Below are 13596 nucleotides of genomic sequence, written 5' to 3'. Positions count from 1 at the left end.
AAGGTGTCATACGCTGTGCAAATCAAGATGAAAATAGTCGGTTTAAAATTACCCCTTGGTTTCACAGAATCTTGTTTAATGGAGGGTTTTTTTCTTTTTTTTCTAAAAATGTGTTTCATTTATTTGAATATCAAACATTTCCATTTAAAATTTGCCAGAGTAAGTTTTGTGCTGGTGAAATATTCCCAGTTGACAGCCCTGGAGAGAGAAGAGTGTTAATAAAGACAGCACAGTATGGAATGGGCTTCCTCAGTGCACCATTCTCTGCCCCCATGGAAGGTCTCATGGGTTCAGGGTGGATACACACCAATAAGGGAATGAAATCTCTCTTGCATAGTTGAGTTTTCTTTAGTTTGAAGCGGGAAAAGGAACAGGAACATCTGGACTCACCTAGCTTCCAAGGGAACCATCTTTCTTGATGCTGTTTGACCTGCAAGTCATTGTGGCCCTTTAGGTGGAGATCAGTGGGTATTCTCTAGGAAGCTGCTTTATGACTCTGCTAACAAACTATCTTCTGAGAAGGTAGCGTATAGGGAGTGGGAGTGAGGACTCACATCCTAGCTGGCCCATTCCACTGGGGGGGTGTATAAGCCAGAAAAATGTGCCACAATATTGGGACCATGCCCCCCTTTACACTTGGACCCTTTGCTTCTCCCTCTCTCTCCTCTGCTGTCTCTGCTCCCCTTGGCTTTCCCAGCACCTGGCCCCACAGTGCTTGTGGTCAGCTGGAGACGGGGCTTCCTGGGCCTGCTCCTCTCTCCTGATTCCAAAGGACTTGGCAGTTGAGGGGTCAAGTCCCTTCATGGTTGTGCTGGCTTAGTTTTCCCTTTGTGCAGAAATTGCTGCTTTCTTCAGGACTGGAGCCTCTTCTTGGCCTCTCAGGCCCATGCTCAGGCCCATGCTCTGGTTTCAGCTAATGCCCCGGGATGGAACTGGGGTGTAGGGTGTCCCAAAGGCTAGAGCGTGAGCCTTAGTTGCTTCCAGACTAGCCTTTGCCATTCCTGACGTGCCAGAGAAATGGGCACACGCCCTGGCTGGCGTGCAGAGCAGTTTCCCTCTCCCAAGTGTGCGCCTGTGCCTCCGCTTGAGGGGGCTTGCTAAATGCCACCTTTGGAGCCTGTGTGTTTCTCTGCTTCTCGCCAGCTGGGGAAAAGCCTCTTGGGGTAAAATCTCCTGCCCCACTGCCAAAATGAGCAACCTTGGAGCGGGAACGGTAAGAGGCCCCAGCCGCGGGGCAGGCCCTGCTTTCTTACCATCTTCTGCTGTTGGCCACAGAGCATCAGCAGCTGCCCCCCATGCTGGTCTGTGGGTGCCTTTCAGTGGGTGTCTGGTGTGCCAGGGAGCAGGCTGGCTGGTGTCTTTGTGGCTGTCTGCAGCCCACACGCGGGCATGGTCCTCCCCTCCTCTTGCCCCACCCTCGGTCGCTCTGTGGCTTTTAAGCTTCCCTTGGAGCTGTCAGCACCAGCTGCCTCTGCTCGAGGGGCCCAGAGGAGGAAGTTGTGCTGGGCTCCAGCCTGGGGCTCTTCCTCCCTCCTGCCTATCCCTGGCTATCAAGCCTGGGCCTGGCCCTCCTTTCGTTACGCGCCGTGTGAGCAAGAGCCAAAGCACGGCAGGAAGTGCAAGGGCCAAACCCGTGGGCATCTGGTGAAGCTGCGAGAATTGCAGCCCTCAGGTCACCCCACAGGACGGCAGCATCTCTAGCCAGGGTGTCAAGTTCTAGGGCCCGGCCCATTGCGGCCATTCCATCAAGCCGGCCAGACCGAGGCCTGGCTCCAGTGGGATCAGCTCACCGGCAGGAGGGGAAAGACTTGCTCTTGCACAACTCCAGAGAAAGAAGCAGAGATTCCAGGGCTTGGCCACAAGCCAACAGGGCACCAGATGGTCCCACGGAGAGTTGAACTGAGCTGGTAGGAGTCAGACTCCTGCATGAGCCCATCACACCATGGGAGGGTGGGGAGGAGCTGTGAGCCCGGCAGGTGTGTCTGGTGCAGGGCATTTGCAGTCTGGGGGCTGCTGCACAAATCAGCTGCTGGGGGGCCGGTGGGTGCCTGGGCTGTTGCTGCCCCCAGCCGGGTCTGTATGGGGACAGATCTGCATTAGCCCCCTTTGTGCCCAGCTCTGCAGGGCGGGGAGGGTTCGGACTCTTTGCGGTGGCTGGAGCCAGCCCCTGAGCCGGAGCCTGCCGGTGAGGGGAGAGACCTGGGGGAAAGGGCTGGGGCTGAGCAGGAAAGTGAGTCTGGAGCTTCAGCTCTCACAGCCCCAGATCTGCCGCTGAGGCCAAAGCAGAGGGTTCTTTTGGTTCAGTTCTTGGGTAACCTGCGTTGAGCTGTGCGCTCATTGCTTACAATCCCTTCAAGCCTATCTTTGCATAGTTACTAACTGTGTGTTCTATTTCCCCCTAAAACCCTGTGTTTTGCTAGATGTGCTTGGGGCACCTGCTCAGGACCACAGACTGGTGCATGATCCTCTCCACTTGGAGGGAGGAGCAGACTGGGTAATAAACTGATACCGTCAGGCTTTTGGCCAGGGCAAGACACTGCAGCACCGGGGACCTAGGCTGGGGAGCTGGGGAGAAGCTTCCTAGTCCCTGCAGCTGGGTGTGTCCCTGCCTGTGCAAAGGTTTGTGTGAGTGTAGGGCCGGGAGCGAGCTGCATCTTCTCCCAGCAGCTGTGTGAGAGGGAGCCCAGGCTGGGGAGACAGAGGGCTCAGCGGTACCCCAGCTCCAAGTTGCACCCCTGGGGGCCTTTAAATGTTAGGAACCATCAGAGTTAAGGTGACGTGTACAAACTTTGTGCAGTGCTGTTGTGCATGCGTGTTATGATACAGACTCACAAGCGTGGCCTTGGGGTGAATTCCCTGCCCCCCACAGCATCAATTTCCTCCAGACTACCAAGGGACGTGGTGCTTTCTCCATCCCTTGATGAGGTGCCTTTCTGGAGTCTGCTTTGGTCCAAAACTCGCTACAGCGCCATACAGGAGGCCTGTGATGTGCAGAGGGGTCAGATGAGATGATCTAACCATCTCTTCTGGCCTTAGTCTCCAAATCTCAGCAAAACTGAGTGTGGCACATTGAGAGCCTCTGAGGTTTCCGTGTGCTGCCTGCTTGATCCCCAGCACTAACCCTGAGTGCGTGGGGGTGTCACAGGGAAAGCAGCTGAAACATGAAAGGGGCTGGCCAGGGGCAGGACATTAGCCCTGCAGGGCAGGGGTGGGTGTGGTGGTGACATCACAAGGGCCTTTTGCAGCACCTCAGCTGATTGGTCAAAGGCGGTTGGGAGGCGGTGATCTCACAGAGCGTCCATGACAACGGGCAGGTAAAGAGGCTGCAGGGTGGGGGAAATGGCTTTGCTGCAGGGAGTCTCCTTCTCAAGGTCTCCCCTTGAGGAGTGAGAGAGAATACAGGGTCACGCCTGTGAGCGCGAGGAGGAGCCTCCTTGGGGTTTTCCCCTTTCCCACTGCTAATTGAGTGAGAAGACAGACGTCCCTGTGGAGCAGGTAAGAGCCTCAGAGAGGTTTGGTACCTAGGGAGCCTGACCCACCTGGTGCTGGCCAAATTCAAGGCATGGAAAACACTAGATTAAGGTGAGAGAATTTCCCCCGCACGCACCTTAAGCCATTGTCCCTCAGAATTCCTGGGGACATTGGGGTTCATCATCTAGCCCTCGTTGCGTTGTGGGACGCCCTCACAAAGCGATGGGGCAGGAAGGCTGCTCGGAGAGTGATCCCCCCCCAGGTGACCTGAGCCATCCCAGGGCAGGCCATCCTTTCTGTCGTGGGGCGCCCCAGACTGGGCCATCTAGCAGCCACAGGAGAAATCGCCAGCTTGTGGACCCGTGTGCACTGGTGGTTTGGTTAATATGGAAAGCTGGAGCCTGGCCAAGATCCTGCTCCTTATATTTAGCTTCTAGACTTCCTCGTGCATCCAGTGAGAGAGGACGGCTTTCAAGGTCCTGGCTTGGAGCCTTGCTAATGGTCGTGTGTTCCATGGATTCCCTGCTACGTGGCATGAAAAGAGTCCCCGGGTGGGTGAGTTACTGCAGGATTTTGTCTCTGCAGACCTAGCTCCTGTCCCTGTCTCCCTGGCTGGCCCATGAGTGTCTGAGAGGGGAGCTGGTGGGTTGGTGAGTGGGCAGGACACACCCAGCGAATTGCCTGAGCAGATCTTTGTGGGAGTCCCAGAAAGGGGATGGGGTTTGCCCCGTGCCACCACAAGTCGGGGAGCAGACTCCCCGTCCTCTTCCAGGGGCCTATTGGGTGCGGCCACATTGTCCTTGTCGTGCTGCAGTTTGACTTCCCCTTGGAACAAACCCACGGGCTGCAGCTGCCAGACCCAGTGACTAGAGACATCCCTAAGGGGAGGAGAATAGACCTTTGGTCTGTCAACTCCAAAAGCCCCAGGCCCTAAGCCATAGGTGGTGAGTTATATGGGCCCATGGTGCTGGGCAGCAGGGATATTCCTGGCTCAGGGGCCTGGCTCCAGCAAAGTTGGGGGCCAGGTCTCTCCCCCGGCCCCACCTGCCACCCCTGTGCATCCCCCAGCCCTGCCAGCCGCCCCTGGGCGATTGAAAATGGCCCCACTGCCACCACCGGCAGGACAGCAGGCCTGAGCGGCTTCCTGCGCGCTCGCTCCACGTGTCTGGTGCCACGTCCCTGTGGCCTGGAGGGGGTGGGAGGCTGTGTCTCCGCATGCTGCCTCTGCCCCGAATCTCCTGTGGCCAATGAGACGTTGCGAGGGCGATGGGGACAGGAGCACATGGAGACCTCCTGGCCCGCCCCGCCTAGGAACCGCTGCCGGAGGGGTGCCCCAGGTAAGCACCGAACCCCTCGACCCCTTCCAGATCCTGCACCCACTCCGCTACCCACACACACCCTGCTGTCCCCAAATTCCCTCCTGTACACCCACCCCGTCTAGCCCCCAAACTCCCTCCCAGAGCTCACACCCCTCACTCCCTCCACCACACCCACCTCTTGCCCCAGCCAAGAGCCTGCATCCAGCACCCAAATTCCCTTCCAGAGCCTCCACCTCTCACCCCCCTGGACCCCAATCCCCTGCCCAGCCCAGAGCCTGCACCCAAACTCCCTCCCAGAGCCTGCACCCAAGACACCCTCCTCCACCCAAACTTCCTCCCAGAGCCTGACCCCTCACCCCCATACACCCAAACTCCCTCCCAGATCCTGCACCCCAGAGCCCCACCCAAACCCAAAGCCTTAGGCAGGTGGGTGGAGAGGTGGGGGGAATTTGGAGGGGCAGGTTCTGGACAGCAACCAAAATTTCTACAAACCTGCCGCCCTTGGGCGTTATTAGCACCACGTTCTTACCAGTTGAGCTAGCCGGACCCCAGAAAACAGCCTGCCAAGCGGCCCTTTCGGAAAGGAGCCATGGGCAGCCTCAGGGTCGTTTTGTCCTCTGGAATGAGACAGGTGGCTGAGGACATCTACTTGTGTGCAGTGGAATTAGCTCAAGTGGTTGAGCACTCGCTTTGCATGCGAGAAGCAGTGGGATCAATGGCCCCATTCTCCAGTGGCAGGAGTGTTCCCATCCTCTGCTTTCCTTTTAAAAGTACTGCCAAGCAGGAGACTAAGCGCCTCCAGTGGACCCCTCCCTCTCCCTATTTGACCTGCCATAACAGTCCAGAGAATTTTACCCAGTGAGTCCTACATGGACCCCAGCACCGTACGGTTGAACTAGGACAGATCACTCAGAAAGTCATTGAGTTTGGATGTAAAGATGTGAAATGCTGTGGGGGCAGGGGAGGGAACTGGCCTGCCTTTCAAGCTTAAATTCTGCAATTTCTACACCTAAGCATGAAACTCAGGTCTGCACTAGCCACGAATTAAGCCCAGGCCTGCTGTACGGGAGACAAGAATTCTCCCGCAGACCCAGAACGTGTGCAAAATATAACAAAGTGACTGTGCACTATGGGCCCTGCCTGCTGCCAGAGCCCCTCTGTTCCAGGGCACAGCGGGGTGGCTGATGCTCCCAGGAGCTCTCTGCTTCTGCTCAGAAGGGAATTCTTTGGGAATTCAGTCATTAATGATATAGGGATGAATGGGGTCAAATTACATGATGTGCCCTGTGGCTTTAAGGCATTGAAGAACTGCTGAAGAGGTTAAAGGCCACAGAGCTGGGTAGCTGGGTGTGGGGCCTCCAAAGTTATTGTGCTCTGGTGAGACTGAGCAGTTGTGGGGATTGTGCAAGCTGTGGTGTTTACATGCACATAGAAAATGTAATGAAACTCCATTTTTAAAACCACCCATGTCTGGGAATGGAAGAGAAGCTCTTTGAAATAAGTGTCCCCTTCACACTCTTCAAGATCCCTGGCTCCAACACTCAGCTGCCTCAGGGAACTCAGTGGTGGTGCATTTGATGGCAGATCAAGAGGTTTCTGGTTCAAATCCAGCTGCTCTCTTAAATGTCCTCTTTTTCAATTGAACTATATTTTCATATCCATCTCCTGTATGTTCAGGAGTTCTGCTGAACGGGGACGTGAAATGAATTTAATCATTCAACATTTTCCTGTTAAAATGTACAAACACTGAGCAAATCTCTCCATCAGCTGAAATCCGTTCCAGTCCTCTGATGCACTAGTTTGTTTTCATTCTTTAAACAAAGATAGACTATAACTGTACATTTGCAGGTCCTTGTTCTCCACGAGCGATGCTGTGCAGAAGAACAAGAACCACATCCAGCTGGGGCTCAGGAGTTAGCAGAGATCAGCAGCACCTTGGCTCCTTCCCAGTCAGCCAGCAGGAGATGGACCCCAGTCAAGGCACAAGAACCAGCCCATGGCTGTGAGCAGGAAAATAGCCCCCAAGAAGCTGGCTAGAGCTGACAGGATCCCCAGAAAGGCCACCATGCCCATGTGCAGGAATAGTCCTAAGAAAGTGGTGGCTGCAGCAGGGACAAAAAAGGAAGAAAAAAATCCCCCAAAAGGTCAAAGCTGCCAAGCCCCAGAAGGTGGTCAAGAGCCCGCCGGGAAGCAAGACAGGGGAGAGCAAGGCTAAACCTAACCTCAAAGCCAGGTGGCCCTGAGAAAGAAGTGAAGCGATTTCCATGGGGATAACTCCTGTTCCACAAATGCTCTTTGAAGACTGACCGTGGACCTCCCAGAAAGAGCCAGATCCCACAGGACAAACAGACCCACGGAGAGCAAAGTGAGGTGGTGGCATTGAGGGATGTGCGAGAGGAGGGTGTTTCTCTTACACAGGGGAAGTGTTGCGTTTTGCAAAGCACCTTCCAGGTGAATGCGGCACTGAGAGGGGATCTGTCCCTCGCTCCTACATGAGTCTGTGATCTGCTTCTGCTGTCTGAGAGGGACACTCGCTAGCTGAGGCAGAGCTACGCAGCACACCTGTGATGAGGACAGGTTACAACTGCTGGGTTCAATGACAGAGGAGGTCGGGGAGGTTGTGGAAGGGGAATACCAGTGCCACACAGGGTCATAATACTCAGACAGGGGCCTGACTTTCACTTCCCCTTTGTTTTCCATCACTCATTCCCTAACAGCCCCTCCACCCACCCAAAGTCACAGCCTTCTCCATGTCCCACACACACTCCATTGGCTCCAGCCTCTCTGAGACACCCCCAGCTGGGGGCTTGTCTCTGCATCACCCCAGCAGGGAAGAAGAGGGGCTGAAGGAGGACAAGAGAAAGGTGGGGCTAGACAGGAATGGAAGAGACACTTCCTCCTCCACCTCCTCCTCTTAAGAGACACCTTAAGCTCACCCTTGAGAAGCTCCAGACCCAGGTGGTTTAAACCAGTCACCTTCCCAGTGGAGGGAAGCTGCGGTGGTGAGTTTGAGCTTTACCTGGAGCACTGGCTGGTTTCTTTAAGCAAATGGCGTCTGGGACTCTGTGACAGTCAGCTCCGATAATATGGTGCTGCGCACCTTCTGAGAACAAAAATAAAGTATCCCAGAGGTTATTTAGGGTGCAATTATAAGTAGGTGAGGGACATTTCCCTACTTTAAGGTGTGCGTGATTGGGGGGGACCACAGCCTCCCCCCCAAATTTGAGCCTGTAAAGTGGGCAATCCCAGGCCCAAAATTAGCAACTGAGCCCTACCTCATCCCCTCACTGGCTGTGGGGCTAACCCCTGATTAGCGGAGGTAAGAGCTCTGCTCCCCAGCTGACATGCCAAGGTAGTAGCACTAGGCTCTGCCAGCCAGGGGAGCCAGAGGAAGGGGGACAACATCCCCCTCTCGTCACCACAGCTAGCCAGAGGCCAGGAATGCCACATGAGAGGATGATCCTAAAATGGTCATCAAGGGGTTATCCAGAATATTATGGCCTGGTGACATGCTTCACCCCATCCTGTTTAGTCAGTGGGGATTTTATCCCTGCCCCCTCTTGTAACTTGTGATGCGGTTGAAGGCAGCAGCAAGCTCCCAGCCTGCGGGGCGGGGACTAGGCTGGTTTCTGTTGCACAGAGCAGTCCTTTTATAGAAGGGCACCAGCCAGCTCCCTGTCCTGTGTGCGTTGGGGGAGAAGTTACTGGTGGGAGGATGGGGAGAGACACCCCTGTTAGGCTGGACCCAAAGGTGAGACAGAACATGCCTGGGACACACAGTGTGCTCCGGTAAGGAACACCCAGACTAAGCAGGACGGGGGGTGGGGGGGTCACAAGCACTAAAGGAGACATAGTGCTGGGGAGGTACGCAGACATTTATCCATCTCCCACCAGCCATGGTGGGCCCTGTGGCACCATGGGAGCGGCAGTGGCGCCTGTCTTCATTTCCTGTCAGCCACTGCCAGACCCAGCTGGACTTCCCATTTCCGGTGCGAGTCCAGAAGCAGAAGTTGCCATGAGGTGGTGCCGTGAAGGGTGGTGCTGTTGTCAGGCGAAAGCAGGAGGAGTAGGTGGGAATCCGTGCTACCATGGGGAGGTGACACCCTTGCTGTGAAAGGGCCCCGGCATTATGGGAGATGTCATCTCCCTGCCATGCCATGCTCTGCACCGGACCCAGCCTGTGGAGCTGAAGTAGGCAACTCCATACCCCAACACATCAGGCACCCCGCATTCTCACTTCCCCTTGTCCCTGCCGCCACCCCACCCCATCAGTTATAGAACGGGAGGAAACTTTACTTCTGGAAGGAAGATCCAGGGAACTACAGGCCAGTCAGTCTCACCTCAGTCCCTGGAAAAATCATGGAACAGGTCCTCAAGGAATCAATTCTGAACCACTTAAAGGAGGGGAAAGTGATCAGGAACAGTCAGCATGGATTCACCAAGGGCAAGTCATGCCTGACTAACCTAATTGCCTTCTATGATGAGATAACCGGTTCTGTGGATGAGGGGAAAGCAGTGGATGTGCTATTTCTGGACTTTAGCAAAGCCTTTGATACAGTCTCCCACTGTATTCTTGCCAGCAAGTTAAAGAAGTCTGGGCTGGATGAATGGACAGTAAGGTGGATAGAAAACTGGCTAGATGGTCGGGCTCAACGGGTAGTGATCAATGGTTCCATGTCTAGTTGGCAGCCGGTATCAAGTGGAGTGCCCCAAGGGTCGGTGCCGGGGCCGGTTTTGTTCAATATCTTCATTAACGATCTGGAGGATGGTGTGGACTGCACCCTTAGCAAGTTTGCAGATGACACTAAACTGGGAGGAGTGGTTGATACGCTGGAGGGTAGGGATAGGATACAGAGGGACCTAGACAAATTAGAGGATTGGGCCAAAGGAAATATGATGAGGTTCAACAAGGACAAGTGCAGAGTCCTGCACTTAAGACGGAAGAATCCCATGCACTGCTACGGACTAGGGACCGAATGGCTGGGCAGCAGTTCTGCAGAAAAGGACCTAGGGGTTACGGTGGACGAAAAGCCGAATATGAGTCAACAGTGTGCCCTTGTTGCCAAGAAGGCTAATGGCATTTTGGGTTGTATAAGTAGGGGCATTTCCAGCAGATCGAGGGATGTGATCATTCCCCTCTATTCAGCACTGGAGAGGCCTCATTTGGAGTACTGTGTCCAGTTTTGGGCCCCACACTACAAGAAGGATGTGGATAAATTGGAGAGAGTCCAGCGGAGGGCAACAAAAATGATTAGGGAGCTGGAGCACATGACTTATGAGGAGAGGCTGAGGGAACTGGGATTGTTTAGCCTGCAGAAGAGAAGAATGAGGGGGGATTTGATAGCTGCTTTCAACTACCTGAAAGGGGGTTCCAAAGAGGATGGATCTAGACTGTTCTCAGTGGTAGAAGATGACAGAACAAGGAGTAATGGTCTCAAGTTGCAGAGGGGGAGGTTTAGGTTGGACATTAGGAAAAACTTTTTCACTAGTAGGGTGGTGAAGAACTGGAATGGGTTACCTAGGGAGGTGGTGGAATCTCCTTCCTTAGAGGTTTTTAAGGTCAGGCTTGACAAAGCCCTGGCTGGGATGATTTAGTTGGGTTTGGTCCTGCTTTGAGCAGGGGGTTGGACTAGATGACCTCCTGAGGTCCCTTCCAACCCTGAGATTCTATGATTCTGTGATTCTGTGCTCACTGTTCCTGGTTGGACTCTAATCGAGCGAGTACCAGAGCATCTTAACTTCCATTCACTGTTCCGGTTGGACTCTAACAGAAACTTAACTTCCAAATTGGGAAAGAGAGTGTTTTTCCAGTGGCGATTTACCAGCAAGTGTATGTGATGGAGGCGTTACAGAGTAGGCAGCTACTTCACTGCCTCACCCTGTTTGCTTTTCTTTTTCAATAGCTTTAACCCTAAAGCAAAGCTCACAAATGCTCCAATAAGGACAAACATTGCTTGTTTCATAGTAAATATATAAATATGTGGCTGAAAATCCTCATTATTCAGAATAATGTGGAAACTAACAGTTTAAAGTGAAGACCCTAGGTTTGATTGTTAATTAGTCATGCCCCCAGTAATAAAACTTCCAAGGATGCTCCAAATTATTAATAAATTGTTTATAAAATTCATTTCAAGTTGAACTTGTTTTTAAGCAATAACCAAGCTCTCTAATGTTTACAATTACACAATTTTTGGACAACCTTTTTAATGCAAAGACCTGTTTTAAGCCCCGCTTGGACACCAGTTAAATATGGGATAATTACTGTTTGAAATGTAGAAAGTATTTTTGGTCTTTAGACAAGGTTAACCATTTGTATGTAGGAATATGACTGAATCTGGTCACATCTGGGCAGGTGTGCATCCCAACAGGCTTGGTCTCAAAAGCCTGCAAGAGAGGAGATGTGGGAGGAGTGCAAGAGACTCCTACTGTGGTACTGGGTGCTAGAGTGATGCGGAAATGGGTGTAACCAGCCTATTGATCCATAGGTGTTGAATCCATTTCTGTTCATTCACTGGGGGTGATGCAGAGCAGATGGGAGCGGGAGGCAGGGAGAGCAAGAGCTCACGCCTCAGTAGAGCTTTGGGAACCGAAGACTCTTTCTTGGGTTATTTCCTGTGCTTGCAGAAGACTCCTCAGGCCAGTGGAGCGGAGCAGGGCAAGAGTCTCAGCCCCAGGAAGAGGATCTGGAAGAAATGGACCTGCACAATCTAGACATCCAACGTTCCAGAGGCATGTAACCAAAGATTCTCAGTCCTCACCTCTTCCACATCACTGGGCAAGAGTTCCTGGTCATGGCATGCTAGCCCTGCTCTCTACCGTGCTTCAGCGGATGTGAGCATTCTGGTTAGGGGAGATCTCTGTGGGATAAAGGCAAGGGGAAAGGACAATAGAATGCTGTGCTCATTTTGGATGGGAGCAGCCTGGTGCCTCTTACATATAGCCATGCCTGCCTTGGGGACTAGCAATCACCGGAGCCAACTACCTTTACATTCCCTGCCACTCGCTTGATGTTCTTGGCTTGTGTTTCCTGCAAGGGAGACCTGGTGGAGAATCACTTCAGCTCTGTCCTGAGACTGAGCGGTAGGACAGCCTGGCTTTGAGACAGATGTCAGGCAAGATCAGCTGGGAGCTGAGGACTGTTACTCTCACTGAGATGAGTGGCAGCGTTAGAGGGGGACTTGAAAGGGCTATAGCCACCCCTAAATTTGCCTCAACCTTCCTGTATCCAGCCATCCCAGCGCAAAGGTAAACTGTTAGGGAGACACTTTACTGGTGCTGGCAATGGCCTCCAGAGCTCGGCGCCTGACCAGAAGCTGCCGTTCTCAGCCCCCCACTCCCAGTATGTCAGAGCCACCAGCTGCATAGGGTGGCTAACTTTCTAATTTGGGAAAACTGGATGCTGAGCAGTGGAACTTCCCTGCCCCCTGCTGCACCTCGTCTATGAAAGCACTGCTCCTGCTCCTTCTCTTCCCCCAAGGGCCCCCCTCCCCATCTTCCCCACCCTGTCGCTCGCTGATTTCCTCCCCTCCCTCCCCCCACCAGCTGAGCAGGCCTTGAGGGGCGTGGTGGCTTGGATCACAGAAACACCCCTGGGCACTGCCACCTGTTGTGCCAAGACTACTCCAGCACCCTGTCTTGTTGAGCCAGACATGCCCGTCTGCTCCAGCACAGACCCAGGGTCTGAACCACATGCCCCAAAGCTGCAGACTTAACCTGAAAGCAACTTACGGAAGTGTTCCTGTCTTTAACACTCAGAAGTCTCCCAATGGGCTCTAAACCCCAAATATATCCATTTTACCCTGTCTAAAGCTTATACAGGGTAAACTCATAAATTGTTCACCTGCTATAACACTGATAGAGAGATATGCACAGCTGTTTGCCAGCCAACATACTCTGGGTTAATTAATAAGTAAAAAGTGATTTTATTAAATACAGCTAGTAGGATTTAAGTGGTTCCAAGTAGGAGCAGACAGAACAAAGCAAATTACCAAGTAAAATAAAATAAAACACGCAAATCGAAGTCTACTACAGTAATACAACTGAATACAGATAAAAATCTCACCTTCAGAGATGTTCCATACGTTTCTTTCACAGACTTGACGCCTTTCTAGTCTGGGCACGATCCTTACCGTCTGGTCCAGCCGTTGTTCCAGCTCAGGTGGTAGCTAGGGGTTGCCTCATGATGGCTGTTCCGTTTGTTCTGTTCCACCCATTGATATATCTTTTGCATGAGGCGCGAATCCTTTGTCCCTCTCTGGGTTCCCAGCCCTCCCTCTCAATGGAAAGATGGATTCCAGTTCAGGTGATAGGCTCACATGTCACTGTAAGACTTCATTGCCCATTTGCCAGCACACATGTCTACAGGGAGACTTACAAGTAAAACACACCCGGATGCAGACAATTGTCATGGTTAATGGGAGCCATCCAGATTCCAAACCACCATTAATGGCCCAAATTGTGCATAAGTACAATAGGCCCTCAGCGTTATATTTCATATTTCTAGAGACAGAGACAAGACTGGTACATTTATACAAATAGGGTGAACACACTAGATTATAAGCTTTGTAATGATACTTTACAAGAGACCTTTTAAATGAAACATGTTCCAGTTACATTATATTTAAACTCATCAGCATAGTTTCATAAAGTCATATAGAGTACAATTTCAGAAGAGGTAAGTAGGGTAGGATGGGGAGGGAAAGCTGTGCTCTGGATGTGTGTGACTGTGGTAGGAAGCGGGAGGGAGCGCCACAGTTGGGGGGTTGACTAGGGCAGGACGCTGGAGGTACAGCGGTTCTCCCAAGCT

General features: G+C 52.8%; 1 long non-coding RNA gene across 2 annotated transcripts; it reads left to right on the top strand.

Annotated features, from left to right (window-relative positions):
* The first annotated feature begins 3328 nt into the window (after positions 1 to 3328).
* Positions 3329 to 11815, top strand: LOC123355730. Of its 2 annotated transcripts, XR_006575189.1 has the most exons (4): positions 3329 to 3495; positions 3902 to 4026; positions 6639 to 7155; positions 11415 to 11815. It is a non-coding gene; the product is annotated as an uncharacterized LOC123355730 (long non-coding RNA). The 2 variants fall into 2 exon arrangements; XR_006575190.1 differs by lacking the exon at positions 3902 to 4026.
* Positions 11816 to 13596: the final 1781 nt, after the last annotated feature.

The sequence above is a fragment of the Mauremys mutica genome, chromosome 24 (assembly GCF_020497125.1).
Source record: "Mauremys mutica isolate MM-2020 ecotype Southern chromosome 24, ASM2049712v1, whole genome shotgun sequence".
Taxonomy (NCBI): domain Eukaryota; kingdom Metazoa; phylum Chordata; order Testudines; family Geoemydidae; genus Mauremys; species Mauremys mutica.
Note: the sequence above shows the minus strand (reverse complement) of the source record. Positions and strands in the feature narration are given on the sequence as shown.